Raw genomic sequence first — 16,217 nt, 5'->3', positions numbered from 1 at the left:
CTAGTTTTTCATTGCTGTGTTTTTTGTTTGTTTTTGTTTTGGTTTGGTTTTGGTTTTAAGGAGCAGAGAGTTTAATAGGCAAGAGGGAAGGAAGAAAACAGAAGGAAGAAGCTCCACAGTACAGAGACAGAGGGAGGGGGGCTCCAAAGCCACAAGAGGAGGTCACAAATGCAGTGGACACCAGCCAGGTTTAATATGCAGAGGCTGGAGGAGGCAGTGTCTGATTTGCATGAGGCTCAGGGGATTGGTTTGACCAGTCATGTCATTCATATGGCCCTCAAAAGAGCTGACCCTCCCACCCTAGTCTTTTAATATGCAAATGCAGGGCACCATGATGTTCTACACATGTGGGTATATGTGGGGGTGGCCATTTTGCCAGGAACATGTGAGGCAAGGGCCAGAAGGCTGCGGGAATCACCATGTTGGGTGGACCCAGTTTCTAAGGGTCTGCATAGATTTTCCTTTACTATACTAGAGATGTTAATCCAAAAGCAGCATGTTTCATTTAAAAGTGCATCACTAGACCCAATAAGAAGTCCTAGCAGACTCAGTGATAGTAAAACTTTCACGTTTCCTTTTTGTCCATAACTATTATCCCTGCTATAAAGATAATAATTAAGCAAAATACAATAGCAATGGAAACTTTGTCTAATATTTAAGTTAGAAGGTGCTACCGTGTATAACCTTATTGCAAATAGTAGAGTGAGCATAGCAATTCCCACAAGTGTGGTGTAGTAGATAATTTCCATGTAAAATTTTATTTGCCAGATACAGAATTTCCCCTTGGTGGTTTATGAAGCCTTGATTTTATTTTCCCAAACAAAGAAACCTCCGGGTTATGGGTACCCTACTTACTTTTATTACCCAGCAGAATTTGCAGGATAATTGCCCAGAACTAGTATATTGATCCAGATTTTTACATTACCCATCCCTTTTTCTTTCTTCCAAGCTGCAGGAGATTACCACTTGATTCACAGGAATAATCAGGGTTAATCTAAAATGTAGGCAAAAAAGCTTAAAAACAATTAATGAGACTAGGATTTAATGACAAATGCATGATAAGCTTTGGAGCAAAATTTTTCTCTCCAGTCCTCATTTTTGGTGAAAACTAATTATGAATGAACTTTAATCTTATACTTGGCCTGATTATTTGCATGAAGTGCAGAAAGAATGGTTATTTCCACATAGGCCTTTTGGATTGACTTTGATGAAACTCTGTTCCACAAGCAATCTTAGATAAGATCTTTAAAGCCAAGCCCATCTGTGGGTTTGTATCCTCAAATACCTGTGAGTTGGGTGATCCTCTCCGCTTCAGGTCCCAAGATAAGCTCGATGCTTCCAGACCAGTCTGATGATTGAATTTCCTTTCCCGGCCAACACACCAAAATGGTACGACTCCGATGAGTGGAGGAACACTAGGGTTCTTGGTCCTCAGGTCAAATTAGAAAAAAATGACACGGACACACATGGAGTGGTTTTAAGGAGTGAAGAGTTTAATAGGCAAGAAGGAAGGGAGAAGACAGAAGGAAGACGCTCCCTCCTACAGAGACAGAAGGAGCGGGGGTCTCCAAAGCCAAAGGAGGAGGTCCCCCCATTGCTATGTTTTTGTTTAAACACAGATTATAGTCCCAGAGAATATACTATACAAATGACATAAACTAGAGGACTTAAATGCACACTTTTACACTAGGTTAGCACTGAACTTTCTTTCTTTTTTTTTTGAGTTGGTGTTTCACTCTGTCATCCAGGCTGGAGTGCAGTGGTGCGATCTCAGCTCACTGCAACCTCCACCTCCCAGGTTCAAGCAATTCTCCTGCCTTAGCCTCCCAAGTAGCTGGGATTACAAGCACGTGCCACCAAGCATGGCTAATGTGTGTGTGTGTGTGTGTGTGTGTGTGTGTGTGTGTATGTGTATTTTTAGTAGAGATGGGGTTTCACTATGTTGGCCAGGCTGGTCTTGAACTCCTACTCTCAAGTGATCTGCCCACCTTGGCCTCCCAAAGTGTTGGGATTACAGGCATGAGCCACTGCTCCTGGCACTGAGCTTTCTCTTTGCTGTTTTCCTCTGAAATGTCTGCACACTGGGTAGTGTAAGGAATAGCTCTACACTGGGGGAATTTTGCAGGAAATTAGCTTTACCAGACCTACATAATTAAATACTAGAATGGTGATTGCAAAGCTAAAAGCAGTTGATTTAGGTACCTCACTTTAATCATAACCACAAATATTCTGCTACATTATAGTTGATAAGTTTAATAAATAAATGCTTAATGTTTATCTTAACCTGTCTTTTGTAATGTCATACACAAATTTTTGTTGATAAAAACGAAATCTACATTAGAGGATAAACTATAGATTTTTGCTACCTTTAGTTTAAGCCAAAAGTTCTAAAATACAGAGACATAACTACAAAGTAGTTTTGAGACTAATTTCCAATCTTTGTTCCCCAACAATCTTGTTTTCCTCATCATCTTTTCTATCTATTCATCTATCATCTATTTTTTTAAAGGTGCTTTCATTCCACATATATAGTGAAAGCCAAGCTGTGCAAGATTCCTTTTGGCTGACTGAACCTTCCCCACCAGCATTCCCTCACCCCATAAGATGTTCCTGGTCCCTTCTCCAGAGGCAGGCTTCTTACACCTCTCAGGCTCGGATGGCCCTGTTCCCCAAAGCTCTACCTCCTCAACTTTTCTCCTGAGGCTTGAGTCTCTCTCCTTTCCCCATGCAAGCTCTCCACTGAGGAAAGTCTTGGTTTCTTTTTGATGACTTGGCCTTCCTATAAAAATCGTAGAGAAGTTGATTAATAACAGCATGAGGGGACTTTAATTAATTCACTTTCTCCCACCAGGCATTAGACATATGCAGGCTGTGCTACAGCTAAACTTTAAATAACCATGAAATGTCAGAAGAGAGATGTGGCATCCACATTCCCAGGACGGCATGGTGCAGGAACAAGCATTTGGCTGGGTTTTAGAAACCTTGTGTTCCATCCTCCCTTCTTCTGCCACAAACACAGATAGCCTGAGGCGGGTCCCACTGATAACGTGCATAGCACATTCTTTACAAAGCATCTTCAGATCCATAAGGACATCCCATCCTCTGCCCGAGCTTTATTTTGTCCCACATCCACTCCCCTACACCATCCCATGCACCATCATTATCCCAATTCCTCCAGCTTGCCATCAGTCTAAGCAGAAGATAATATTTTAAATTAATCTTCCGAGGCAGGCAGGTCACTTGAGGTCAGGAGTTTGAGACCAGCCTGGCCAACATGGCGAAACCCGGTCTCTACTAAAAATACAAAAAAATAGACGGGCATGGTGGCAGGCACCTGTAATCCCAGCTACTCAGAAGGCTAAAGCTGGAGAATCGCTTGAACACAGGAGGTAGAGGTTGCAGTCAGCAGAGATCATGCCATTACACTCCAGCCTGAGCAACAAGAGTGAGTCTCAAAAAAAAAAAAAAAAGTAACTACAACTTACATAGCACCTCCTACATACTACCTATAGCAGTATTTAAAGTTACCTCCTTTGACACAGTGTTCTAGGGAGGTGGACATCATCATCCCCATTTCACAGGTAAGACCTGGAGCTTACATTTGTTGTTTTAAGTCACAAATCCACTTCAAGGTAGAGCCTGAATTTGAGCCTATCTGTCCATGCTGTCTATACTACATTCTCTAAGCAGCAAATGTCACTCTGGTTTTATTTTCCACACTGTGATTTGGTCCTTCCTTTCACATTCTTGCCTACATAATTATTCTCTCTTCTTTAAACTGCCAATCTCATCTCCAAGAGAAATCACTTTTTAAACTTAAGGTAACATAAAGCAAATGCTACCATTTTGAAACAGGAGCACCTCTCCCTGGCTTCCACGGCACGCCCTGAACCTGGTACATACCGGGTTTGTCTGGAGAACTAGAGGCGGGGCAGAATGTGGACAGCTGCGCCTTTATGAGGGTCAAAGTCTGCCTACTAGAATTGTGAACAGAAAGGAGGAAGTTTACCCATGGCCATATGCTGACTACGCAGTGTCCTCCTTCCCTTCTCTCATTCTGAGTCACCAGGGAGTCCCGTCTGTTTTTCACAGGTTCCAGCTGAGGCACCCAACAGCAATGATGTTTTGTGAAAATAGTGTGTGATTTGGATGCAAATGATCCTGGGTTCAAGACCTGCTTCCTTAAAGAAGAGAATACCACACTCTCCTCTCCCAGTCACGTGGGGAGTTAATCAAAACCCAGGGAAAGTCATTGCATAAGGTGGGTGTCTGATAAATGCCCACGCCTTTGGCTTCTCTACTGATAACTCTTTTTCCCTCGTCTTCCTGATGTAAAATGTGAGTGGGAGCCTTTATGCCTTTCTCTGAAAGTAGAAGCCAGCCTTACCCTAGCCTGTGAGGCTGCTGAACCAGCCTCTTGCCCTTCCCTGCATTGCTCAGGGCTTCCACCCTCCCCTCAGGCCCTTTCACCTCTCCCTGTCATCTCTTTATTCAGTTCTCCACCAAGCCTTCCCCTCTACCTTCAGGAAACTTTGCAAACTGGCATGAAGCCCTAAATTCACAGTATAGAGTCTGGAATGCACTCCCCACTGCTTGGTGCTCTATCACACCATACTGTTTTCTGCTTATCTTTCTCTAAGACAACCTGCACCCTCAATCTGGTGCCACTTAACGTGGCAATAAGAGTGTAGTAAGTAGGGTCACTTCACATGGTCTCATTTATGTAGATGCTTGTTCTTTCAAGCTTGTCACCCCTAATTCAGTATCTACTACAGATACATTGACCGGGTTAGGAAATTGACCAGAGTATGATCTTCCATGCCTTCAAATTGCTGTGTGGGCTTCTAAGAAGACAAACTTTGGAAATTGCCCCTCTTTTGCAGAGGATTCAGCGGAACTCAGGAATATGCTAGTACCCACCTACCCTGTGGTAGCCAGCCTCTAAAATAGTCTCCAGCAATTTCTGACTTCTAATACTTACACTCTAATATGGTTCCCTCCCACACTGTATCAGGGTTGGTGTGTAACCAGTAGAGTGCAGGAGGAGTGGTAGATACCACTCTGGAGGCAAGATTATGGAGGTCATTTGGCCTTGTCTTGCTTTCTCTTGGATCACTTGCTCTGGTGGGAGCCAGTGGCCAGTCTCATGGACAGTTGGGCAGCCCAGTGGACCATCTAACAGTTCGACTGCCACTTCATGGAAGACCCTGAGCCAGAACAAGTTAGTTAAGCTGCTCCCAGATTCCTGACCCTCAGAAACAGTGTGAAAGACAAATACCAGACTGACACATTTTTGGCAAGTTTTCGTGCAACTGTAGATAACTAACACAAACTCTCTATTCCAAATTGCCACTACTGACCTTCCCCTGCAGAAATGTCCACCACTTACAAAGGTATAGCTGAAGCCCATCTGAGGTGAGACAACTTTACTTACAATTGAAAACAAATTATGTGTACTTTAAAAGTATTTGAGTACCATTTTATTGCCAAACGATACACCCAACAAAGTCAAACAACCTGACTTCCCTTAACAAGAATATCAGGTTTGTCTATATTATGATTGGAAACAAAACATAAAGTATATTTGTTTTCCTAGACAGCTTAAGGTTTCAATGGGATGCTGTAAAAGAATTTGAAGAAAGCTGCACCAACTGGTGTTTTGAAAGTCAAATACCCTTAGTTTAAGCCACAATAAATGAAATAAAACCAATAAATGAAATAAAACCATCACCCTATAAGATTGCTTCTATCATCCAAAGAGAATGTCTCTCACAATAGATTGATGTCATGTGCATGATGTAGTTCACTCATTCCACTGTCTTCTCTTGACTATTCACGATGTGCTTGGCACTTGTGTTACCAATATAAAGATATAATTCCTTCAGAAATTCAGAATCAAGATCATTTAGAAGGAAAATAGTAGTAATCTCAATCACCAAGTCACTATTTTGCATTCTGCTTTACCTAGAAACTATTATATACTTTAAAATAGTTTATATATATATAAAGTATTTTAACCAGAAAGATTAATTTATAACTATTTGCTCTATAGAGATCCTCAAAGCAAAAGATTAGGAATGAAGCAAATTTCAAGGAATTTAAAATCAGGGATTTTATTCTAAGTTAGAAGGAAATGGCAGGCACCACTGGTTCCCTAATCTGTAAGGCCCAGTGGAAAATGAAAACACAAACCCCTTGTTCAAAAATTATTAAGAACATTAAGAGGACAGCTAGAGCATTAAACTAAGCACTGGGCCTCTGGACATGGGAACCTATGAGACTGCACAGGTTATATGCCCATGAAGCTGGCCCTGAGGGCAGGATACATTTTGTAGCTTCTTGAAGAGGTCTCTCCAGAGGTTGGTGCTAGAAGTAAAGGACAGGTAGGACCAGAAGGCATCAGTGTATGGTTATTGAGTGACGCAGATAATCCTCTATTTATTTAACAGTAACTAATATTTCTATTGTACTTTATAGTTTACAAAGCTCTTCTGCCAGATCCAGTATCTCATGTACTGAAGCAACAATTCTATGAGATATTCATGTTACCCCTCTTGTATGCAAGGTGAAGTTGGGTCCAAAGAGATCAAGTCTCATTGAAGGCCACTCAGCCAGCATGGGACCTAAATGCAAGTCATCTGACCTCAAATCAAATTTTCATTCCACATGCTCAACACAGCCTGGTGCTAAGAGTTGTGGGTTACAAAGAGGCACAGAACATGAGGTCTGCAGTCCAGCAATTCACTAGTGAAAGGCGGAAGGTACACAGATGGGCATTGACAGTTTGCATTTATGGGTTGTTTTCACATCTGTGGGCGTGACACAACTTCACAGCAAACACCAGACCAAATTCCAGGTTCTGATTCCTAATTCCTTCTCACCTAACCAACTACCCTCCCTCCAGCAACAGCGACAGAACTCACTTCTCCAGCAGTTTCTGGACTGAATAAGTACAATGTCAGCCTAGCAATCTCCAGCCCACACTGGCCCTATTATGTTACAAGATCCAGGACTCTGAATTTTCTCTTTGACCATTGCACAAAGTCTTTTAAAATATAAAGTACACTGCTTTATCTTTAATAGCAGCTTAGGCTGGGCACGGTGGCTCACGCTTGTAATCTCAGCACTTTGGGAAGCCAAGGCAAGACAACCACCTGAGGTCAGGGGTTCAAGACCAGCCTGGTCAACGTGGTGAAACTCCATCTTTACTAAAAATACAAAAATTAGCCAGGCGTGGTGGTGGGTGCCTGTAATCCCAGCTACTCGGGAGGCTGAGGCAGGACAATTGCTTGAACCTAGGAGACGGAGGTTGCAGTGAGCTGAGATCATGCCATTGCACTCCAAACTGGGCAACAAGAGTGAGACTCCATCAAAAACAAAAACAAAAACATTCTTTATTAGTACTACTCTTAAATGGCATTACTTATGATATGTTAGCTTTTAATTGGTAACTATATGAGCTTGATTAAAATATTTCCTAAATTCTAATTTATAATTTTTCTCATTTTATAATCCTTCCCAGGACAAGAAGTCCAATGTCCAGTGTAAGATATTTCCCTTAAATTCCAGCTTTTTTTCTGACTTGCTCTAAGGCACTGGCTCAAGCTCTTAACTTCTATATTTCAGTTTTTCACTGGTGGATATTGCTTGCCTGGCTTGCAAGAATGCTTGAGAAATTCAAAGTACAAAGCATCATTATATTTATGATTACAACTTGCTCGACAGTTTCATAGAGCTATAATATAGAAAATATGTATTTCAAAGTAATAACAGAAATTGTACAGTTTTGGGAATGGGTATTCTGATCTCCAGCAAGAGTTCGAATGCCTTTAAAAACACCGTGAACCTTCAAGTGCTAAGTTAAAACTCAAATTCAAGGATCATTCACATCTTACAATAAAACAGAGAAGACTCTCAAGAATGGTATATGCTTCTACTCAACTGTTAAACTAATATTAATATACTGTGCATTAATATATATAGAATAATGGTATATATTATACAATAAATCATATATCATAATACATGTAATATCTAATAATATATATTATCACCTTTGTTTTTATTACTACAATTCTACTTTCTATGGCTAGTCTTCATGGCAATTGGATGGGAGTAAGAAGTATCAGAAGGGACAAGATGGGAAAGCTTCATAAAAGAATGGAAAAAGCATGGCAAAAATTGAGGGAGAGGATGAGAACTCAAAAGGATGGAAAGAGAAAGACAGAACTCTCTTGAGAGACTGTCTCTGGTAGGTTTTCTACTCCTATTTGAGGCCTTTCTCTGTTCGGCACGTGGCTGTTTCTGCTATTTTCCTTGAGCCAAAATCCCAAGAGAAATATCCCAAACATTAAAAGAAGAAGTCAAGATCCAAGCCTTTGCAGAAGATGCTTTTCCAGTGAATGCCATGGCCCCACCCCCACCCCAGCAATTACATGTGTTTAGCTTTTTCTAAGCTCCTTTTTTTTTTCCACATTTTTCCCTGGCTTGTCCCCAAGTAGCCGCTTCCTCCCAACTCATCCTTTGCTTTATCCCCTCCCTATTTCCCTTCATTTGTTTTTCTTAGAATTCTCCTACACTCTATTTTGTTTATCTTCTGAGCCATCACATCCTCTATTAACTGAGGTTATCGCTGGGTGTTGACTCCCGTGTAGACAGCATTCATATTCTTCTGACCCTACTTTAAAAGGGAATTTTAATTAATTATTTATGCTTTTTTTTTTCTCCCAAAGGGGTGATCACTCAGATTTTCTAAGGTCCCTGCTCCCCTACTCTATTACAGAATTCCATCAGCTTGAAGACAGCTGGCAGGAAGCACCGCCCATCCCTGTCCTTATCTAAGGATAGAGATGACTGTCCAGCCTGCCTCCACGCCTGCCCTTCCCTTGGCTCTCTTTGAAAATACTCCTTTCTCAATCACTTGGCATCATCAGTTGCAAATTCAACCATGAGAGAAAAAAAAAGTAATGCTGAACTCTATGCCTTCCTAGGACACTAAATATTATCAAGTTAAGCTCAGCCTGAATCTTATGGTAGCATTAACTTGTGGTTTTTTATTTTATTTTGTAGAAATGACTTCTTATAAATCTGTATTCACCCCAGGCTGCTGGAGCAGATGTGGAAGGAACCATAGAAGAAATGGCATGAAAGCAAAGTGACATTTGCCTTAGATATCCTTCCTCAAGGGATTATGTCTCAGTAGCTTTTGGTAGTATGTGGCCCTGTGGGAATTTCTTCTGCCTCCTCATCTTTAAAACAAAACAAACAAACAAACAAAAAGCGATTGTCTTGATTTTTCAAGCATGCATACGCCATTTTTTTTCTTTTTTTCCCCCACTTCTACCCCTTCCCCAGCCCCTACACACCACTTTAAATGAGTGAAGGAAATCTCTTTGGTACCTCTTTTTAAATTGGCCAAGTTAGTCAAAGGTTGCCTTTTGTTCCAAGGGTTTAAAGCACTTAAGACAGGATCTTGCCACTAAGATGAAGAATAAATGCCAGAACCAGGGAAACTGGTGCCTAGAGAGGTTAAATTGTTACAAATGAAGGGCCGATGGGGGAAGTAGAATTAGATGTTTAGCTGCTGACTTCTTTCACTAATTCTGTGTCTATGTGCTGAAGGCTCAGGTATGATATTGATAAACTACAGTGTTTCTACAGAAGACAGTGAACTTGAGTCAAAGATCCTAATATTCCCTCTTATAACGGCACTATGGGTTTTTTTCCTTTATTACTTTACATAATTGTAATTTAAAATGTTTCCATTGTTCCAGGTGATATGGAGTCACTGTGCACTGTTAGATCCACATCACCTGGAACTACAGCAAAACAAGAAAGGCCAAATTCAATGCAGAAATCACCTGTTTGAAGGCAGTGGCGGGCTGTCGAGGCTAAGAGAACTGGAGGAGCTTGAGAGAGCAGAGAGGTGAGCTGATGGCAGAGCTGAGAATCTGAGGACAGAGAAGCCAGAGAACTTCTAAAAGAGACCTGAAGGGTTTCAAACACACAGCTGGCCTTCCCTTCAAAGCATGTGTTGAATTGAGGGTATATGAGGAGTAGAAGTTGAAAAACAGAAGTGGAAAGACTCTGAAAATCATCAGAGTTTCTGGCAGTCTCAGGACATGAAAATAGGAACTCAGGACCTGCCAAGGAAGGGATCCCAGTGAAGACACCAGGTTCTCCATTGGGCCAAGGATAGACAGTAACCTGGCCTCACTGCCACACCGAAAATTAAATCAAGATGGATCATGACCTAAATGCAAAAGATAAAACAATAAAACTCCTAAAGAAAACAGGAAAAGATCTTCATAATCTTGGAGTGCAATTTCTTTTTTTTCTCCCAGTTTTAAAAACAGCATACTCTACTTTGCTTCAAAAGCATTTCAACATTCTGAGAGAACTCAAATCTATGTATTAAGCATAGGGTGTAGGTTGCCTCTGAGGAGAAGGGGCAGCAGGAGCTGTGAGGGGCGTGCATGGGGGCTTGTCATCCTGGGTGGTTGTCACCCAGGTGTGTTCATTTTGTGGAAACTCACAGTGCTCTATGCCTTCTCTATGCATTCTTCTGTGCTATGCTGTGCCTCAATAAAAACATTAATAGGAAAGGGAGTCTTAGCCTTCTAATCATGCCAAAAAATAACAGAATGTTGCAAAGTGTGTGCCTAAGGTCAGAAGGCTTATGCACCTTCCTTGAAGCTGTACCTATTCAGTTTTCTGACAACAAAGACCTCTACAGTTTGTTTTCGAACTACTAGATTTAATTAAAAATAATCAGAACACTTCCCATGACAGCCAACGCCCCTTTTCCATAGCTAAGAATGTCAGCAGAATGCTATGTCACTATCTAGAAAAATAAGACAGCCTGAAGAAGTGTAAAGAGGTTTAGATTCATCTGTAAGCTACAGCCCCCTCCAAAAAGTGCCACCTTCTACAGCATTACACCACCAAGCACAGACCATAAAAAGTCATCTAGTTTGTTTTGTTCTTTTTACAAATGACAGCTGATGTACAGTTGATAACTCAAGACTTCTAATCAATAACACTACCTTACAAATAAGTTTTTTTTTTTAAATTCCAGGAACATTTTTAATTGCCTTCTCTCACAGATCTCTAAGTTCATGGAGTGAGAATAACAAAAGAGTTTCTTTTCATTTTAAAAATGTTTAGAAATATGGACAACTTCGATTGAATTTCTGGGTGCTTGTGACACCCATGAACACAACATGGAAACCACTCGCATTTCATGGAGTGCTTCACAAACTACAGTGTGATTATATTTCAACTGTGGAATGAAACCCAATGAGAACAACAGACTCTCAAATAGGAGGTGGTCAGTTACTGCAGTTGTCCTGTATACACGCACATGGAGACAGACATGCAGTTTTCCCCATTATTCTCTTTCAAATCCTCTTTCTCCCTTTCTCATGCTCCTCACCTTATCTTCCACCTTTTCTTCTGGTGTGTGCTAGATGATCTCTTTATTCCACCTGTATCAGGCAGTTCTCACACTGCTATAAAGACATACCTGAGACTGAGTAATTATAAGAAGAGGTTTAATTAGCTCACCATTCTGCAGGCTATAAAGGAAGCATAGTGTCATCTGCTTCTGGGGGGTCCTCAGGAAGCTTCCAGTCATGGTGAAAGGCAAAAGAGAAGCAGACACTTCACATGGCAGAATGGGAGCAAGAAAGAGAGCATGGATTGTGGGGAAACTGTTGCACACTTTTGAGCAACCAGATTTTGTGTGAACTCAGAGCGAGAGCTCACCACCAAGGGGATGGCCCAAGCCATTGATGAGGCATTCGTCCCCATGATCCAAACACCTCCCACCATGCCTCTCCTCCAGCACTGGGGATTACAATTCCACATGAGATTTGGGTGAGGACAAATAGCCAAACTCTATCACCATCCCTTTGCTTTAGATTATCATTGGCCACCTACTTCCCATATATCTCCTTCAACTTTGTTATAAGGTAGCTTTTCACCATCACTAAAATTGTCCTGCATGTTTCATTTTTCTGTCACTGTATAACAAATTACCACACACTTAACAGCTTTTAACAAAGTCCAGCACGATGTCACCTGGTTCTCCTCTCAGGGAATCACAAGGCGGGAACCAAATCATCAGCCAAACTGGGTCCTCACCTGGAGGCTCTAAGTAGACATCACCTCCAGGTCCATACAGGTTGCTGGAAGAATTCAGTCCCTTGTGGTTGTAGGACTGAGGATCCTCTTTCCTTGATGCCTGTTGGCCAGGGCCTCTCTCAGCTCTTTTAAGGTTTCCTGAATTCCTTCTCAGGTGGGCCTCCTGCAACTTCAAGCCATAACCCCTTTACTCTTCAAATCTCTCCGACTTCTCCTTCCGCCACCAGCTGGGGAAAGCTCTCTGCTTAAAAGGTCTCATGTGATTAAATTAGGTCCTCCAAGATAATCTCCTGTCTTGAGGAGATTACCTAACCCTGCCATGAAATATGACAACCACACTAGTGAGTGATGTCCCCTCATATTCCCAGGTTCCAGGGATTAGGGGGAAATATCTTTTGGGGGGCATTTTAGGAATTCTACATACATAACATGTCATCCAGGTTTTTGGCCACAACTCCAGTAGAAATGCCTACATTTGTGAATATACTATTGGGCAGAGATCTAAGTAGAAGAGGAAAGTGGGGCATAAGAGTGGAGTGTTATCTTTCTTCTTGCCTCCCTTAGTTGGCCTACAATCCTTTATTTCCTGTTCATAGTATACCACACCATTTCATCAAATGTGTATTTCTCTTTCACCACACATTGTATTCCACCTCTCTCTGTATTTCCACTTCTTGGAAACTGCAGTTTACAGGGGCCTCTGGATTATTCTTTGCATTTTCCTCCCAGCATTGTCTTCATAAAGAAGGCATGAACAGACATCTTGCCTTTTGGTTTCTTGGGGTCACCTTTAGCTATCCTGACTGTACTGTTTATTACTCTAGGCAACATAGTATACAACAATTTCTCAGTGTTGCACTAGCTGTCTCCACAAGAAGTGTCTCAGGCAAAGATTTCTTAAGACACAAAAAGCAATAACTGTGAAGGGGAAAAATATTGATCAATTTGACTGCATTAAAATTAAGAGCTTCAGTTCTTCAAAACCATTAAGAGAGTAAAAAGCCATACACTAAGAGAGAGATTTTCAATACATATATTTGACAAAGGACTATTATCTGGAATATTTAAAGCACTCCTTCAAATCAATGAGATATAGGAAAATAACTCAATAGAAAAATGGGCAAAAGTCAGAATAGATACTCTATGAGAGAAGATGTTCAAACAGAAAATGAACATATGAAAAGGCACTCAACTTCATTAGTCATTAGGAAAGCACAGATTAAAATTAAAATGCAAAAATCCAGTGACTCACGAGAGGTTGAGCTGGGAGGACTGCAGCCCCAGTAACCCAGGAGGCTGAGGTGGCAGTATTGCTTGAACCCAGGAGCTCGAGGCTGCTGTGAGCTATGATCACACCACTGCATTCCAGCCTGGAAAACAGAGCAAGTCTCTGAAACAAAAAAAGAAAATGTTTTTAATCATAATGCAAAAACTACAACATACCCTCCAAAATGACTAACATGAAAAAGACAGACAATATAAAGCAACCAGAGCTCTCTTATTCTGCTGACCAGAGTATAAATTGTTACAACTACTTTGGAAAGCTGTTTGACAGTGTCTACTAAAACCGAACATACCCATACCTTATACTCAGCAATCGCACTCCTAAAAATATGCCCAACAAAAATACATATGTATATCTAACAAAGGGCATGAACAAGAATGTTAACAGCATTAATATTAACATAAGCAGTATTTGTAATATTCCCAAACTGGGCACAACCCAAATGTCCATCAACAATAGAATGCATACAAAAATCATGGTAAATTCATACAATACAGGAGAACAATATGCAAGAATGAGAATAAATGAACTATAGCTACATGCAAAAAAAGGATGACTCACGAACATAATGTTGAGTGAAAAAAAAGCCCATTGCAAAAGAGTGTGTCACGATTCCTTTTTAATAAAGTTTTACAACAGGCAAAAGTAATCTGTGGTTGTGTTATTTTGGTGCAAAAGTAATTACGGTTTTTGCCATTACTTTAGAGTTTGAATCCTGGCAGTGAATACTATACTGACTTTTATTAGGTTGGTGCAAAAATAATTGTGGATTTTGTCATTAAAGTAATGTATGAAAGAAAACTGCACATTACTTTAATGGTAAATACTGCAATTATTTTTGGACAAACCTAATAGAAATCAGTATAGTATTCACCCTTGGAAGTAACTGTGAGTGGAAGGAGGCACAAGAAGGCATCTGGGGTGCTGGTAAGATTCCGATCATTGGACTGGGTGCTAATTATATGTGTGCATTTGTTGTGTGAAAATGAGTTGAGCTGTGCACTTATTTGTGCGCTTTCTGTATGCACTTCATACTGCAACAAAATGTTTATATTATGCAGAACAAAGTATTATCCAATATCTTTCCTACCCATGAGTGCAGAACCACACCTGGTTTGTTCACTACAATGTCAGCATCCTGTAAACAGTGTCTAACACACATTGTTGCTTGTCGAATGGCAGATTAATGACTTTTTAAAATAATTTCCTTAATACAGCTGATTTTTATTTTGTCGTCGTCAGTGGAGCTACATTGACCCGTTTTATCAAATATCTTTTGATATTGCAAGGCAGTTGTTGCAGGTAGACCAGCTTGCAGAGGGGAGAGCTGAGAGCAAAATGCAGTGAGGGAGCTGGAAGTTAAGCTCCCTGAGGTCGAGAACTTTTATACTGCTTGCTCACTGTGCAAGGCGGTGCTGTCTGGATAACTTTATATGAGTAAGTCATCCATCCTCATAACAACCAATGAAACGCCTCACAAATGAGCGAACTGTTGAGAAAACTGAGGCTTAGAGAAGTTGTATAACTCAAGTAGGGAATAACACTGCCAGGATTTAAACTCTAAATCGGAGTTTAACTATGGTACTATCTTCTTACCTCTGCACATAGGATGCACTTGAAAAATATTTGTGTAAGGAGTACAAAATGGACCTCTCCATCATCCCTTATGTTTCTCCTCCCCACTTCCCCACACAGGCATAACTGTGTACTTACGGTCTGGTCTCAGTGGTCGCAGTAGGGGGTGGGGAACTGGGAGAAGGAGGGCAAGGGAGCTTTTTAGCCCAGTCTGCTAGTTTAGACAGCGCCAAAGACATGGACATTTGACATCATCCCCAAGTGAGATTATATGTGCAGTAACATTCACTCGTCTAACTGGAGGGAGTTGTCCCTCACACAACCTTAAACGTGGGTCCCACTCCCTATAGTATACCCTGTAGACATGCTTATTTATGTTGTAAATCTTTTGAAAAGCAAAATAATTACATTGCACTTACTTAAATGAATGTGTTAAGATCACTCATTTCTTAAACATAAACATTAAAAAGTATACCACAATGTTTGTAAGCCTGTCTTGGCATTTCTTCACTTTCTAACACATCATGAATATCAAAAATTAAAAAGCGGAAGTGGCTCAGGCACTTTTACTTCAGAGAGACTCTGACTAATGCCTAAGAAGTTGGTTTCTGTGTGCACAGCAGGATTTTATCTCATGCCAACCAGAGCTGTAACTACTGCTACATGGGGAGAGACAGAAAGGTAGCCCTTGTGACTCAGTGAAACCCACAGAAAACTGAAAGCCTCATTCAATTTCAACTCTTTACCCTGCAAGGCTTGTTCCTAGGGTAGCTTTAAATAGTCACCGAAATGCTTGATTTTACTTTCACTTCCTTCCTTCCCCATCTCAAACCTCTGTAGAGGTTCTTAGGAGGTTTTCATGACTAAAGCAGATGATAACGGCAGTATCTTTCACGTAGACGGACTTTACAGAACCTTTCAGTTTGGTCTCCTTTGGTCCTCTCAAAAGCCCAGGCAACAGCAATGACTACTGTTGTTTGATAGTCCTGGTGACTAACAACCCCTTCTCCATCTCCAAAAAATGTGGGAGTGACTTTTCCTTTCATTACAGAACACTAAACAGCCAAGAATGGATCTCATCCCCCATGATGGGGAGAAGAAACACAATACAGTTCAAAGGCTGAGAACCTTAGTATTGCCTTAAAAGTGCTTTGCTCATTGATGCCTTCATCTTCAATTATATGGAAATTTTTTTTTTTTTTTTTTTTGAGAC

General features: G+C 40.9%; 1 long non-coding RNA gene across 4 annotated transcripts in view; it reads right to left on the bottom strand.

Annotated features, from left to right (window-relative positions):
- Positions 1-1,943: 1,943 nt before the first annotated feature.
- The window catches only part of LOC110740706, a 39,784-nt gene continuing 25,510 nt past the window's right edge, over positions 1,944-16,217 (bottom strand). For 2 of the 4 annotated variants that reach the window (XR_002515688.2, XR_002515687.2), the window contains one exon: positions 7,302-13,534. This is a non-coding gene — a long non-coding RNA (uncharacterized LOC110740706). Of the gene's footprint in view, positions 2,780-7,301; positions 13,535-16,217 lie in introns of those variants that run through there. The other 2 variants (XR_002515690.2, XR_002515689.2) reach the window with 2 other exon arrangements.

The sequence above is a fragment of the Papio anubis genome, chromosome 9 (genome assembly GCF_008728515.1).
Source record: "Papio anubis isolate 15944 chromosome 9, Panubis1.0, whole genome shotgun sequence".
Classification (NCBI taxonomy): Eukaryota; Metazoa; Chordata; class Mammalia; order Primates; family Cercopithecidae; genus Papio; species Papio anubis.
The sequence above is the reverse complement of the archived record's forward strand: the minus strand, read 5'-3'. Positions and strand labels throughout refer to the sequence as shown.